This window comes from Monomorium pharaonis, chromosome 3 (assembly GCF_013373865.1).
Source record: "Monomorium pharaonis isolate MP-MQ-018 chromosome 3, ASM1337386v2, whole genome shotgun sequence".
Classification (NCBI taxonomy): domain Eukaryota; kingdom Metazoa; phylum Arthropoda; class Insecta; order Hymenoptera; family Formicidae; genus Monomorium; species Monomorium pharaonis.
This window is the reverse complement of record NC_050469.1, coordinates 17,173,324-17,190,045: the sequence shown is the minus strand read 5'-3', so window position 1 is coordinate 17,190,045 and position 16,722 is coordinate 17,173,324. Positions and strand designations below refer to the sequence as shown.

Genomic DNA, 16,722 nt, shown 5'->3' with positions numbered 1-16,722 from the left:
GAAACAGCAATTCAAACAGTTATAGATGAATGGAAATTGATTATTAGTGAGAGACAAATAGTAGGAGTTATTTTTGTAGATCTTAAACGGGCTTTCGAGACAATTGATAGAGGAAGATTATTAGAGAAATTATACCAGTATGGTATTACAGGAACAGTTCTAGAATGGTTTAGGTCGTACTTAAAAGATAGAATGCAACAAGTTCAATTTAATGATAGATGGTCTAAGATACTGACTACGGAATACGGAGTGCCACAGGGTTCGGTATTGGGCCCATTGTTGTTTATAATATATATGAATGATATTGTTAACGTTTGCTCGGATGTGTGTAATATAAAAATGTTTGCGGACGATACGTTAATATATGTAACAGGTGAGAGTAGTGCGGAGATAGAGAGGAAATTGAATATTGCATTTAACGTAGTGGAGGAATGGATGAATATTAATAAACTGAAAATGAATGCGGGGAAAACAAAATATATGTTAGTTAGAGGTATAAGGAAAGAATTGAGAGGCAATACTATTGTGAGATGTTTGGATGGAAATGAGATTGAGCGCGTAGAAATAATAAAGTACTTGGGCATAATTATTGATGATAGACTTAGATTCAGCGGTCACTGTGATTACATGCTAAAGAAAATAGGGAAGAAAATAAGTTTTTTAAATAGAATAGGGAACTTTATCTCGGCTTACACTAGATGTACGATATACAAGACAATTATAGCACATCACTTTGAGTATTGTGCAACGCTACTAATAGATATGGGGGATACACAGTTAAGTAGGCTCCAAATAGCGCAAAATAGAGCTATGAGAGTCATATTGCAATGTGACAAACGTACCAAGTTAAATGTATGCACCCAAGCGTTGCAATTGTATGACCAGAGACAAAGGCTGTATTACAATATGTGCATATTTATTTTTAAGATCTTAAATAATATGATGCCGGAGCAATTTAGTAATAGACTTAGAATAGTAGAGGGAGAACGCGAAACTAGGCAGACAGGGGATATGTTATTGAATTCCGAAAAACAAGAAGCGCGCAAAAAAGTTTATTTATGAGGGTTTGTTAATGTACAACGCATTACCACAAAAAAGTTAAACATTGTAACGTTTAGAAATGTTAAACGAAGCTAAAAGAATTGTTTTAAGATGGAGAAGAAAAGTGGTAGAAGAGTATGAAAATAGCTGAGAAGCTAATAAAAGAGAATGAAAACAAGAGCAAGAGAGAAAGAACGAGGCGAGAAGAGAAGGACGCTAGGCGAGAGAGAAGGTGGAGGAGATCGAGGGCAGAAAGAGATACGAGAAGAGAGATGAGAGGATCTAAGAAAGATCTCTCTTCTCTCTCTCTCTCTCTCTCTCTCTCTCTCTCTCTTACTCTCTCTCTCTCTCTTCTATCCTCTTTCTCTTCTCTCTCTCTCTATCTCTCTCTCTCTCTCTCTATCTCTCTCTTCTCTCTCTCTCTCCTCTCTCCTCTCTCTCTCCTCTTCTCTCTCTATCTCTTCTCTCTCTCTCTCTCTCTCTGCTGCATGTAAGTAATATCGCACGCTGCTCGCTAACTCTGTACTTTTGCGTTGGTTACTGTTGTGTCTGTGCCTCCGCATGGTTGCATGCTAATTGCTGCTGTGAGTGCGCTTTCTGTCAATTCTTTTTTCCAAGCTGGTGATTTGGAGGTTAACTGCACGGCTACCTGCTGAATCTTGAGCTCATCGCTGTTCATGCCATCTGTGGCTCTTAGACATCACTATTTACCGCCTGCGATACTATCTTCGCTTCTGCTGTCGGCTGATGGACGACAGCTCTGGTACTTGCGCTATCTGCAACAGGCGCCTTACTTCTAAGAGTGGTCCTGCAATGCATTAAATGCTCACAACGGTCGCATGTTCGCTGCTTCTCGCTTATCCCTCCAAACAACTCTCCTGCTTGCTGCGCCCCGCCTGCTGCTTCATTTGCTCCTACGTTTTCTACCGCTGTGAACGAGGTCTCCGTGCCTGCTACACTGATTGCCGCCGCTGACACGACCGTTTCCTTAAGTCGTCTGCTCTGATGAAGCCTTCGACTCTACTGCCCGCTTTAAAACTACCCGTGTCCCTCTCCACATCTCCTTCTCTGTCACCTGTAGACTCATTTTATTCTCTCTCACCTATATCACCTTTTCCTTCTTTTTTCTCTATTATCTTCACCGCTAAATCAGACGCTGTCGCTTCTCCAGCCGATATGCACCGCACTCCTTCCTCCCATCCGCAGAATGAGTCTGCTCGCCCCCCCACCTAGCGCCGCCGCGCGGTAACGCGCGCGGTAAGACCGGTGGAAACTCCGGCTCGGTCACGATGAGCGACATTGCCGCCAGCCTCGAGCGCAATACCGCTGTACTTGTCGATCTTGTCGACAAAATTGCATCACTCGAAAATCGATTTTTACAGTTCGATGCGAGACTTACGGCCGCTGAGTCTAAAATTGACAGCTTTTTGGCCATCGAAAGACGTGTTGAGAGCATTAAGGCGCTGGTTCTTTCGAGCTCTCCTCAGAGTCTACCCAATGATCCGTCTTTCTCTGATTCCTGTGAGGTGTTGCTAACTGGCGTCCCCACTGACTGTACAGGCAGCGATCTTAATATTGTTCATAAGGTTTTGACTGTCATGAATCTACTTTCCTTAATTTCATTTGTAATCTCTACGCGACCGTGGACGCCGGTTGCTTCCCTTGCCTCAACGTCGTCATCTGGACCTACTCAGGCTATTGTCTTACAGCTGGTCTCTCCCATTGCTTGTGACACACTCATTGGTGCCTCGTCGAGACTTGCCACGTTGAATTTCCATGATGTGCTGGGCTGTTCGGCCACCAATTCTCTTTACTTGCGACCGCTTTGGCCCAAGGCTGTGCACGGCCTGTGGGTTGAGGCCTGCACGTTCGCGAAGGAGCACAGCTATTTGCGACCTTATATTCGCAACCTCAACGTTTTTATAAAAAAAACGCGTCAATCTTTACCCATACTTATCCGGGACAGCACATCCTTATCTTCGTTGCCTACTGATCCCCAGTGACGCATTGTCTTTCCACTCGCCTTTTCTCCCATTGAACTTTATACACGATATACTTTTCGACCACGCTGATCACTTTCTTTATCTCTCCGTCTCTTTTATTTTTCCATTGCTAGACATACTTTACATACACACATACCTTAGGTCTATATCTCACTCCTTCCTCCTGTGTATGCGACAGTGTAGCTTGGGCTCACCTAGTGGAAGTCGAGGGTTTTGCTACTACAACGAGCATGCCATCACTCAAGTAGAAGACTTATTACGTTTGAGCGGCACGTTTTTGTATTGCTTCTTATATCACTTTTGCTATACTTGTTTCATATTATTTCATCATTTGTTCTTTATTATTATTATTATTATTACTATATTTCCACGTTTGCTACTACTCTTTCGTTGTAGTTTCTATAGCGTAATAGACGCGCATTATGCTCTATTTTAGTATTCTACCGCTACAATATCTCATTTTAGTTACTGATTTGCACTGCATCATACCGCTTTCTTGTATTCTCTTCCCTTTGTTAGTATTCATATTTTTACATACTTCTTATAATATTGTTTTTCATCTTTGTATACTTGTACTTTTTCTACATTATTCTGCTACGTATTGTTATCTCTATTAAATTTTGTATCACTTTCTTTCAATTGTACCGCTATTATATTTTATGTTTGCTATTATGTACATATTCTTGGGAGCCGTACAGGGTTATACCCTCCGGCTAAATATATGGTAATCAATCAATCAATCTCTCTCTCTCTCTCTCTCTCTCTCTCTCTCTCTCTCTCTCAGTTGTCTAATTGTTCAAAATTAATGCGGACTGAGCACTGTGAGCCACAGAGATCTGTGTTGAAGCCCTTGCTGTTCTGGGTATGCTTTTCTCGGTAATGAGGAGATTAGGACTAAAGGTAGCAACCGTAAAGACGGATATTATGGTATTCGGCAATAAAATGAAAATACTGCCCCAGACTAATATCAGGATCGATGACACATTGATTAAAATTGAAAAAATCCATTAAATGTCTTGGTTTAGTCTTGGATAACAAATGGAATTCAAGGAACATATTAGAACCATAATACCAAAGGCGGAAAACACTGCACGTTCCTTAATTAGACTTATGCCTAATCTAAGAGAGCCAAGCGAAAAAACGAAAAGATTATATTCCGAAGTGACACATTTCGTAATCAATTATGGATCTCCACTATGGGGGGATAACATAGTTAAAGATACAGATATTAGGCTAATTATTAGGCGATTCCAGAGATGTCTGGCGCTAAGAATTGCGAGAGCATATTGAACCGTGTCATACGAAGCCTCCATGCTCCTAGCGAGAATGATTCCCTTTGATCTATTGGCTAAAAAATATCAAATGGTCTATAATAGAATTAAAAATGCCCCGTTAGGTGGGACATTATTGACTAGTTAAGCAAAAATGCTAATAAGACAAGAAGAGAGACGTACGGTGCTGGAAGCATGGAGGCTGAGTATCCGGTAAAAGAGTTAGGGAAGCAATAATGCCTATATTCTACGAGTGGTATGAAGGGACAGATCTGAAAGTGACATTTAGATTCACACAGGTGGCGACCAGTCATGGATGCTTTAACAAGTATTTATTTAAGATACGTAAAATGGATACTCTGGTGTGTGCACATTGCGAATTCATCTCGGATGACGCGCAGCACACACTGGAGTTCCGTGAAATGTGGATCAAACAAAGAGAATAACTCAAATTAAAAGTGGGTCTCGATTTGAAGTTTCCAACGTTAATGGCTGTGTCTATAGACGATGAAGGAAAATGGAAAACTTTATTAGAATATTGTGAAGAGGTGATGAAAAGTAAAGAAGATGCTGAACATAATAGACAAAAAAAGCAGAACTTGATACCACCATAGTTGGAGCGCGTGGATTGGTCGCCATATGGGTGAATAATTAGTGATAACTAATATAAAAGAACAGACCTAAAAGTTTATGAATAAGGTATAAGTATCGGAATTGCGGAGACTAAATTGTAATTTATGTATTAGACTTAACCTTCAATCCCTACCGTGTTTTTCGGCACCCTGTATCCCTACCTATGGGTCGTTTTCGTCTTCGCCCTTATAACTATATACATGATTTAAAAAATCTGAAAAAAATTATATATACTCTTTAAACATTTCTCTTTAAGAAACTGCCATTATATTATCCCGCTCTCCCAAATTTAATATGTATTTTTTAATAAATAATGAAAAAAATCGGTAAAAAAGTTAATTTAAAAAATATATATATAGCGATAGTAAAAGTTTAAAAAAAAAATTTTTTTTAATCAGTTTCTGGTAGGAAAAAAGTTCCTTTTTATGAAAAAAATGTCTGATCAACGTAGAATGAAAGCAGATATCCAATTTTAGCGTATAAATTGGTATTTTTTGAGGATGATGAATAGTGTTTTAAAATAGGGAAACATTAATAAATCTACAATTATTTTTTCTGCTTAAAGTTTAAACAAATTATTATTTAATACATAGTAAAAATACAAAATTATGTTATAAAAATAGAAAAAGAGAACAGAGTTTAAAAGCAGTCGTGACAGCAATTTAAACGATGATCATTGCAAACGGTTTGTTGCATCAAGCACAACACTGATTGATTTTATCATTTTTATATAAACAATACAAACATTTTTTCCCTTTTTTAAAATTATTAATTAATGTCGCTGGATTATCCAAATATTTGCCGAATGCTAAATTTTATTGGTTTGCTTAAAGTATTCTGGATTTCTAACTTTTATTGTAATGTTCAACTTAAAATATATACATAATTATGTTCTAAAATGTATGTACGTGTCCGAAAATACTTAATTAAAAAAAAATTTTTTTTCAAAAAAGTCATTTTTACTTACGTAATCCCTCCCTATGGGTCGAAAATGTCCTATTTGAATTTTATCTAGCTGGCGTTTGGAGTAACGGACCGGGCTGGCCTTTTGCACTGAAGACCCTTCCCCTCCAAAGTTCTTTTTAGTACAATTTTGATGGCGCTAGCATCGCGGTTGTACGAGAAATTAAGAATAGTAGTTTTAAGCAGTTTTAGTTTTTAGCAGGACGAAAACGACCCATAGGGAAAGATTGAGGGTTAAAATTAATATAATTTAGATTAAATAATATAACGATAAGTAGAATAGTACTTTTAGTACTATAATAAGGTCCAAACGCGCAGGAGGGTATAAATATATACTCGAGGCTTGGCGATCCCCCACTTCCGAGCCAATCAGTAGATTAAATGGCATATCTAGCCATATTGTATATTATATTCCCGTTAAAAGTAGCTAAACGCTTTCGGTAACTTGGAGCGCCTCCACTGAAGTGCCCCAGCTGTACCAAGGGGGGGGGGGGGTTCAACAGGTCGTCGGAGAAGGAGAAATCGTTGAGTGTGATTCTTAGGGTGCGTTCCACTTAAAGCTCGCAACGACCGTGGAATCATTTCATCCTTGTTGGTTATCAAATATTAAACAAGGATAAGCAACGCTCGCGAGCGTTGCGGGCATTAAGTGGAACGCACCCTTAGTGGATAGGTCATGTGCGTAGTATCTTTTGCGATGTACGCACATGGAATCCCTACTCGGGTGTACGGGCACTCGGGTGTCTTAATCCTCCTAGTGACTTGACCATTTCGCAATCCGGTCTCCTAGATGACTCTTTACGAAGATTTTCCATCTCCGCGTAAACAAAAAAAAGGCCCTTGCTGTTTATTATATACAGGGTCATTCAGAACAACTTTAGGTCCGTAAAATGACATATTTCTGACACAATTCTAAGACGATTTTTTCTTTACTAAAATTTGATTTGAAGCGAAGTTTTTAAGTTATAAGCCAAAATAGTTGGCGAATCACGCGTCGAGTATAGAAGGTAGGTAGAAACGGTGCGCCACGAGCGTAACGCGGGCGCGGCTGACTATCCGCGTCAACTGACGGGTGATTACCACTGCGTAAGTTGTTAATTATTTTATCGTATTATATTACATAAAAATATGCTGTAAATAAAATTTTGGTAAAGAGAAGATTGTCTTGGAATTATGTTAGGAATACGTGTTTCTTAAAATGTAATGACCAAAAGTTGTTCCAGATTGCCGGCCGTCGGATGCTGCAACCAGCTGATAGCTGATTACACGCGATGTGTGTATAAGCCGCGTTTATGTAAAAGAGAAAGAGAGAGAGAGATAGAGAAAGAGAGAGAGAGAGAGAGAGAGAGAGAAAGTGTATGCGTGCGTGTGTATGAACGTCCCCCCCCTCCCTCTCTCTCTCTCTCTCTCTCTCTCTCTCTCTCTCTCTCTCTCTCTCTCTCTCTCTCTCTCTCTCTCTCTCTCTCTCTCTCTCTCTCTCTCTCTCGCTCGCTCGCTCGCTCGCTCGCTCTCTCTAGGGATAGTCAGCGGCGCCCGCGTTACGCTCATGGCGCGCCGCTCCTACCTGCCTTCTGTATTCGACGCGTGATTCGCTAACTATTTTGGCTTATAACTCAAAAACTACGCTTTAAATCAAATTTTGGTAAAAGAAAAATCGTCTGAGAATTGTGTGAGGAATATGTCATTTTACGGATCTAAAGTTGTTCTGAATGATCCTGTATATTAATAATATAATAAAAATTTGCCCAGAAGGCTATAGTATAAAAATATTCGCGGATGATACACTAATATATGTAACTAGAGAAGGTAGTGCAGAAATAGAAAATGAATTTAATATTTAATATGGTAGAAGAGTAGATGAGGCTGAATATGTTAAAAATGAATGCTAGCAAAACAAAATTTATAGTTTTGAAAAGTATAAGAAAGGATTTAGATGAAAATATTGTGTTGAAATGCCTAGACCGAACGGAAATAGAACGTGTGAACGTAATAAAGTATTCAGGTATAATTATTGATGATAAGCTTAGATTTAAGGACCACTGTGATTATATGTTAAAGAAAATTTGGTAAAAAACAGGTTTCTTAAATATGATAGGAAACTACATATCGGCATATACAAGGTGTATTATATATAAGTCAATAATAGCATCGCATTTTGAGTATTGTGCAACATTACTGGTAGATATAGGAGAAACACAATTGAATAAATTGCAAGTATCACAGAATCGGGCTATGCGAGTAATACTACAATGTAATAGATATACTAAAATAGAACACATGTTACAAGCGTTGCAATTTATTTATATGTCTATAAAACAGAGACTACACTATAATGTATGCATATTTATATTTAAGATTCTACATAACTGAGCGTCGAATTACTTAAGGAATAGACTAGAAGTAATTAGTAATGAAGAAAAATAAGACAAAGGACTATCGCAATAAAATTCGTTAGAACCAGAAGTGCGCAAAAAAACGTATGTTACGAGAACGTAAAATTATACAATACCTTGCCAGCAGAAATTAGAAATTGTGAAATAATCGATGTATTTAAGCGGATGTTAAAGAAGCATGTATGTAAATCTATGTAACATAATAGCTGAGAAAGTTAAATAAACTTCAATCAATCTCTCATTCACTTACAATAATGATTTAATGACTTCATGATTATAACACAATCTGCTGCTTCTTTGAAACGAATGAATCTTGAGTTGAGTTCCACATAAGAGTTTTTTTAATTACACTAACTACAATTACACTAACTTTACATTCCATCTGTTCACTCGAATAAAACGAGAAATTTAATGACAAATTTATCAGTCAATTATTATGTTATCACAATCTCAATTACTTTAATCACTTTATCGATTGATTATTTCTGTGACTGATAATCACTTAAAGACAAAAATACGCCACTATCATACAATGTACTTGTTTACTATACAATATCAAGCACTCAATCAACCGATTTTATTAAAAAATTCATTAATTAATCACTATTAAGAAGTCGCTATTGATTAATTATTCGGTGACTGAAATCCGCTCGAAGAAATACAAATTACCGTCACATAACACGCGGTTACACATCGAGCGGTTAGCAATTGGTCGACCGATTTCACAAATAAATCTATTAATTATAATCACTCTTGATTAATTTTATTTGACGACCGAAAACCCCTCAAAAAACACATTACTGTTACACAATACGCGTTTACAGGACAATAACAAAAATTGACAGATTTCATTAGTTATGGCAGAGAGAAACCTGAGAGCGGTCACCGCTGCCTTTTTCATGCGACCGAAATGTGGATGCAGCATCAACAAAACGTGGATGTAGAACTACGTATCACATCCACTTTTCGACCCTGTCAATAAAATCGTTTGTTTGGTGTGCGTTCGTGCTACGTCCACGTTTAAACCAAAGGGTAACACCAGCGCAGGGTAATACTAAAGTATACTCGGGGATTGGAATCCCCGCTTCCAAGCTGAGTAGGGAACCATTACTACTATGTAGGATATTATGTAGAATAATCCCATATAAAGTAAGGAAGGGTAATCCTTCAAGGGACGTGGGGCTGTTCCCTGATAAAATAGCCATAAGCTGTACGAGGAATAGTCCCATATCATTTCACGGCTAAGCCGTAGGAAGTAATTTTTTAATGGGTAGGATAGTGGGACCACATAGTGGGGGGTGGCTATGTGGACAATATCGTAGCGATGTAACCGCATAGAATCCCACGCTATCTGGGTGTACGGGCATCCGCGTGTCTTTGGGAGTGAGTCCTAGATGCGCACAATAATAAACGGACACAGTACGAAACAGACACAGTGCAAAACGGACACAGTCGCAAACCCATGTGGTGCAAAGAATGCTTTACACACACACACACACACACACACACACACACACACACACGAGAGGGGCAAGCGGAGCTTCGCCCCCTCTCCCGCACCCGCCCCGTCGGTAGGGGTGCCCTGAGAAGTCGCAACCCATGTGGTAAGTCTTAGTTGGTTACTGTATCTGTTTGGTCTATGCACATTTGGTCCGTGCGCATTTGGTGCGTGCGCATTTGGTCCGTGCGCATTTGGTCCGTGCGCATTTGGTCCGTGCGCATTTTGTCCGTGCGCATTTGGTTTGTGCGCATTTGTTACTGTGTCCGTTTGGTCTGTGTCCGTTTGTTACTGTGTCCGTTTCACTCAGCCTGCTGTGTCCGTTTATTACTGTGCGCATCTGGGACGCTCTCGTCCGTTTCGTAATGTGTCCGTTTGTTACTGTATCCGATTGCCACGACGGTATGTCCGTTTCACATTGTGTCCGTTTCACACTGTGTCCGTTTGTTACTGTGCCCGTTTCGTACTGTATCCGTTTGTTACTGTGTCCGTTTCACTCATTCTGCTGTGTCCGTTTATTACTGTACGCATCTGGGACGCTCCCGTCTTTGGCCTCTTGGCGGTCGCAACTATAAGGTTTCGTCAAGATGGCCCGCACATAGATTTTTCCACTTCCTCTCAAACAAAAATAAGGCCACGTGGTGACATACATGCGTGCAATGCTGATTGTGTGCCATGCTATGTGGACGAAATGTCGGTAACAGATTTATTGAATTTTCTTAATGTGTGCGAGCGAGAAGATACAAGAGCGAATGAGATCAATAAAAACGAGCAAAATAGTAAAAAGAGCGAGCGAGAGATCAACGAAAACGAATGAGACAGTAATCGAAATGAGCGAGATGAGAAGAATAACAGCATGTTGACGCCCGAGAATCGGATCGAGCTTCTTTGCATGTTGCTATTCTCATCTCACTCGCCTCCCTTGCTGTCTTGCTCGCTCGCGTAATGCAAATATATTATGTTTGAGACCGGCACCTTTTTTACTTACTTGTTAGAAAATTTAAAATATTAACAAATTATATTTATTATTTTTTATATACACCATTAATATGTAATTTTAAAAATTTAATTAAAATAAATTAAATAATTTTGTAACAATTTTATTATTTTGTGGATTTTTCAAGCTTTAACAATTTTTTAACAAATTGTTATAAACATTTATTTTTTGCATAATCAAAGAACGACACAAAAAATGTTATATACGTATAATATTTCTTTCGTTATTTTTTCCGATTAGCGTAATTAGTTCGTACAGTTAATTTACAATTTGTTTATAAAAATTTTTTGCAAAATTGATTTTAACAAATTACTTTTCATATAATATTAATTATAGTTTTTCACACTCTAATCCTATTTTCAATAGTTATATTTTTTCTTAACTTTATTAGTTTAGTTACAGGCTAGAACAAGTTACAATGAACCTTTTATTTATTTATTTTTTGCATAAATAAAGAACCACACAGAAAAATGTTATTTCTGTTTTCTTCGTAATTATTTCCATAGAAGCGGCGCAATCAATTTTTTTAAAGTCAATTTAATATGAATATTAATTATGTGTGTATATTTTACATTTTATACAAATTTTATCTCTTGAAAATTCCACTAATGACATCTTTATTTTTTTTGGCCCTCTGAGCAATTTTAGTTAAATTACTTGAAAACGTGTAAACGACATTTTCATACATAGTGCACGCTTTGTGTATTACACATTTATTGATTACTTGATCGAAATTTGTTTAAAAAGTTACATAAATAACTTTTATTTTTAAACGTTTGTTTCATTTTTAACGTACTAAATACTTTGATCAGGAACCCGGACCGAATGAAATTAATGTTTGGTTACAGTTACGGTTTAATAAAAAGATCTAATGAACGCTAAGCTTAACATTAATTACAACACATGTTATACAGAAGTTTAAGCACTACAAGAGACATTTTTAAGGTAGAATGTTAAATTTAGAAATTAAAGATTTAAATAGTAATTTAACGTATTTACGGTTAAAAATATCAAAAATTGAAAATCGTTTATCGAATCTAATTCCTGAAAACACATTAAAGAAATTTTATTCTATGAATACAAGAAAATTACACTACTTTAATCACACACAAAAAATTACACTGATTAAGAAATTTAATAATTGTGTGTGTGTGTGTGTGTGTATGTGTGTGTGTGTGTCAAAAAACAAAATAACGCCTTGAGAACTCTTCAAAATTGCGACAATTCCAAATGGGTTGTCAACATTAGCCAAAAAGAGATTCCACGTACTGTTATGGACTTTCTAAGTCTTGGTGACCAATTTGCTTTACCGTTGAATCAAACTAATAAAAAAGACAGAGAAAACATCGTGCTTGAGACGCTGAAAAGTGTAGAAACAAACGTCTTTAAAGTACCTAAAAAATCTGCCGAAAATATTAGAGGCACTATCACTACTGCACTTCAACGACTCCTTAGCACCCCAAAACATCTTAGCACAATAGATAAACACTTGATTAAAAGTTTAAAAACTTGCAAAAAATTTACATGAAAATAAGGATTTGTTTGTCACCAAGGCTGACAAAGAACAAGTAACAGTGATTATGGATTTAGACGATTATAATGAAAAAATGACGAATACATTAAATGACGAATCGACTTACAAACCTTTAAAGAAAGACCCCCTAAAAACGCTCACAACAAAGGTAAACACACTCGTTAAATCTTGGAAAGATGCGGATCTTATTGAGGAGCACATATACAAACGCCTACAGTGCACTAACGGCAATCTTCCAAAATGTTACGAGCTGCCAAAAATTCATAAAAGTGGTTACCCACTACGTATAATAGTGTTTTCCGTTGGCAGTCCAGTATATAACTTGGTTAGCTTCATACATGACATACTACACAAAACAATAAAAAAACCTAATTCACACATTAAAAGTGATTGGTCTTTTTCAAATATTATTAGAAACAAATCTATTAATGACGATGAATTTTTAATTTCTTTGGATGTCACAGCATTATACACAAACATCCCTAAAGAACTATTTACAATACCGTTATATTATAGATACGTCGATGATATTGTTGCGATAGTCCCGAATGGTAAAATCGATGAAATTTTATCCGTTTTCAATAATTACCACCAACGCCTAAAATTTACGCATGAGCTCGAAAGTGATAAATCTCTCACTTTTTTTAATGTTAACATAATTAGAAAGAATGGAAAATTAATTACTAATTGGTATAAGAAACCTACCTATTCCGGACGATACATAAATTATCTCTCTAATCATCCGGTAAAACATAAAATCAACACCATTAAAAATTTAGTGGATCGAGCCATTCTTTTGTCTGACGATTCTTTTCATTCTGCAAACTTGCATAGTGTCAAAAGTATATTAATTAATAATAGCTATCCGTTAGAGTTTATAACAAAACATATTAATAGAAGACTGAGGGATTTAAAATTTTCAACTAGAAGTAAAGAAGTGTCGCTTAATACTTTCGACCCACGACATTGCGTAGTTCTTCCATACATAAAAGACATTAATTACAATATTCAAACTGCGTATCATAAGTGTGGCTTAAAAGTCATTTATACAATTATGAACAAACGAAACTCAATAATAAAAAAGGCAAAGATAAATTAGACACATAAAAAAAACAGAAGTAGTATATAAAATAAATTGCAATAATTGTGATGCTTGCTATATCGGCCAAACAAAACGTCATTTAATAACACGAATCAATGAACATCGTCATGATATTAAGAAACATGAAAGCAATTTATCTGTTGTAAGTCGACATCGTTTAGATTTTAACCACGACTTTGACCGGACGTCGCCGAAGATCTTACACAATGAGAAACATTTGAGTAAACGTGAGATAGCTGAGATGATATTTATTAAAAAGCAAAACAGCGATAAACTTACAGAAAGAGACTGAGAATTTGAATTGCCTTTATGACAAAATTATAAACCTTACTTAGTTTTAGTTTAATTAATTTATTTACTTATTTATTTATTTATTTTTTTACTTTTTTTTACATTTTTTCTCCTTCCCCTTTACATTTTAACTGAATTCTTAACTTTATATATATATTTTTTTTCTTCCTCTAACAATTGACACGTAAGTACTGTTTAATATGTTTATTGTCTTTGACTTTTTAATCTTTGTTTCGATGTGAGCTTGACAACAGATTCGTATAATGACTAGCGGTCATAGCATTGAAAATTTCTGTTACAAACATTTGTTGATTTCGTATGTTTGAACGGTCAGTCGCTTTGACACGTTTAACAAGATAAGGTGTGCAGACTCTTTTTATCGTTATTAATTATGTTTCAATATAAAAAATTTGACAAACTCATCATGAAACGTGATGCATTTAGTTATAACAGTCAATGCAATTGAAAATTCTCATATTAAATGTAAGTCTCAACTGCTCTATCGTATGTCAATGCAATTAATTTTCTAATTAGTGACTCTATTATAGTCTACCACATGCTGGTTTCTTTGGGAAAATCTTCGGTGCATGTACATGATTAAAGTTTAGCTGCGTTTCCAATTCAAGGTAATTGTATACTTGTAGATTTTACACATTTAAACTTCTGTGAATGACTTGTGTCACATCCGTTCTTGTTTAATGTTAGTATATTATTAAATTTATGTATTTTGTTTATAGACTATCTGTTAAGTGCGTTCTTTATGCGAGTGTCGCCTTTATGCGATCTAGCGCTTGTAGCGCCCATGCCTCCCTTGCGTCCCTCTAGGGAGTTAGAATCAATGGCGAATAAACCACAGTAAAGCGCACACGTGTTCTTAATCATACACCTCCTAAGTGAAAATCCAGCATCATAAACATAAAATTGGTCCTTCGAGCCGGATTCTAGAAGTGAGAATCGACTCAGTAAGCAGCACGAAGGCAAAGGATCGTGCGGAAATTAGCGCTGAGTAACGAAAATCGCAATATCAAATTCGTGAACACAGTGTGAGCGTCACCATTCGCAAGGCCTTCGTGGTGTGTTACCATGCACATAGTATATTCGAGAGACTTCTCATAGAAAGCATCGACAGACAAACATTATCTAGGCGTCACAGAGACGCATTGCATCACATACGCACAAGGGCGTGAGACGTAGCAACGAAAATCAGCCGATACAAGAAGGCAACACGAGACTCGATTTCAGTCGACGAAAATAATCGGAACACAGACGAATCGACGACTTCGATCAGCAACCTAACCTTCAAACGAAAGTTAAGTAAACATTTTCTTTTCCATTGTTATACCATTTTAGTGCCATGGACGCATTGAATAGAAAGAGAGGTTCGTTGAAAACGCGCGTGACTACATTTAAGAGTTTTATTAACAATAAAATAGAGGCATATCCCAATGAGCAAAGGCCGGTTCCGGACGCTATTAAAACAGAATTACATTCGCGTATAGTAAAGGTCGAAGAGGTTTTAGATGCGTTTTATGAAGTACAGCAGCTTATTTTAGAAGCTGGTGAAAGCGAGGAAGACAATGCTAAAGCTACCGAATCGTTCGAAAATAACTTTCATGAGATAGTTTCAAAGGCAAAATTGCTTCTTAATCGCGGCGTGCCTCAAACCTTTCAACAAATAGGGCAGTTAGGAAATAACCATGTCGAACCTCAAATTCACAATCCATTGCCTCCAGCGGCCCCGCGTAGCGTAAAGCTACCGACCATTGATTTACCAAAGTTTGATGGTAACTTAAATAATTGGCTAGGTTTTCGCGACATTTTTGAGTCCGTTATTCATAACTGCAATACAATTCCAAAGATTTTAAAGTTTCAATACTTAAAATTATCCGTTAGCGGTGCTGCCAAGGAAGTAATTGGGGGTTTGCAATTATCCGAGGATAATTATGATAACGCTTGGAAGGCATTAACGGATAGATATAATAACAAAAATCAGTTGATACACAATCATATTAAACAGATATACGACCTTAAGTCAATCAATCTTGAATCGTCATCACAACTGTTAGTATTAAACGATACCATAACCAAGAATTTGCGCGCCTTAAAGCTTTTAGGACAACCCACTGAACATTGGGACGCTTTAATCGTTTTTCTCATATCAACCAAATTAGACAGCGCAACTGCACGCGAATGGGAAAAGGAAAAAGCGAAGAACGAAGAAATCAAACTAGAAACACTCAATGAATTTCTATATCAACATGCGCAATGGTTAAGTGTAGTAGAAAACAACGAGAGCAAGGTCGTTGAATCCAGCCACAAACAAAAACGAGACGCTACAAAGGCAAAATCATTTCATTCACAAAAATCACACTGTACTTTATGTAACGAAGATCATCATGTTTCTCATTGTTCAACATTTTTAGCACTGTCTCCTCAAGAAAGAGCAGAGAAAATCAAGAACTTCAAGCTATGTCTCAACTGCCTTCGAAAGGGATATATGATCAAGGATTGCACAGCAGGATCTTGCAAGAAATGCAGCGCAAAACACAATACGTTGCTGCATTTTGAGAAAAGCGTGGCAAACTCTTCGTCGGTAAGCAAACCTAGTGATGCTCAAACCAAGGTAGAAGCTCCAACATCCCAAGGATCAATCGCCATGTGCTCGAGTAGTCGTGATAATTATTCAAATGTGGTATTGGCTACAGCCTCAGTGACCGCAATCAGAAACAACAATTCAAAGGAAGTTAGAGCAGCGTTGGATTCTTTATCGCAAGCGAATTTTATCACCATGCGACTTTGTGAAGAGCTCGGCCTAGAAAAAACTCAAGTCAACCATTCATTCGACACTTTGAGCTCAAAGGGAACTCTAGTTCAATACTCATGCGTCATCAAGATATCTTCTCACCACGATAATTTCGAATTTCCACTAACGTGTTTAATAGTAAAGGAGATTGAAGAATCTATGCCATCCTCATACATCAACACCAGGGAACTTT

The 16,722-nt window shown here is 37.1% G+C and overlaps 1 protein-coding gene across 5 annotated transcripts in view; it reads right to left on the bottom strand.

Moving 5' to 3' along the window:
- Positions 1-16,722, bottom strand: part of LOC105832211 (calcium-binding mitochondrial carrier protein Aralar1) — a 261,123-nt gene that overhangs the window by 188,218 nt on the left and 56,183 nt on the right. The window lies entirely within an intron of this gene.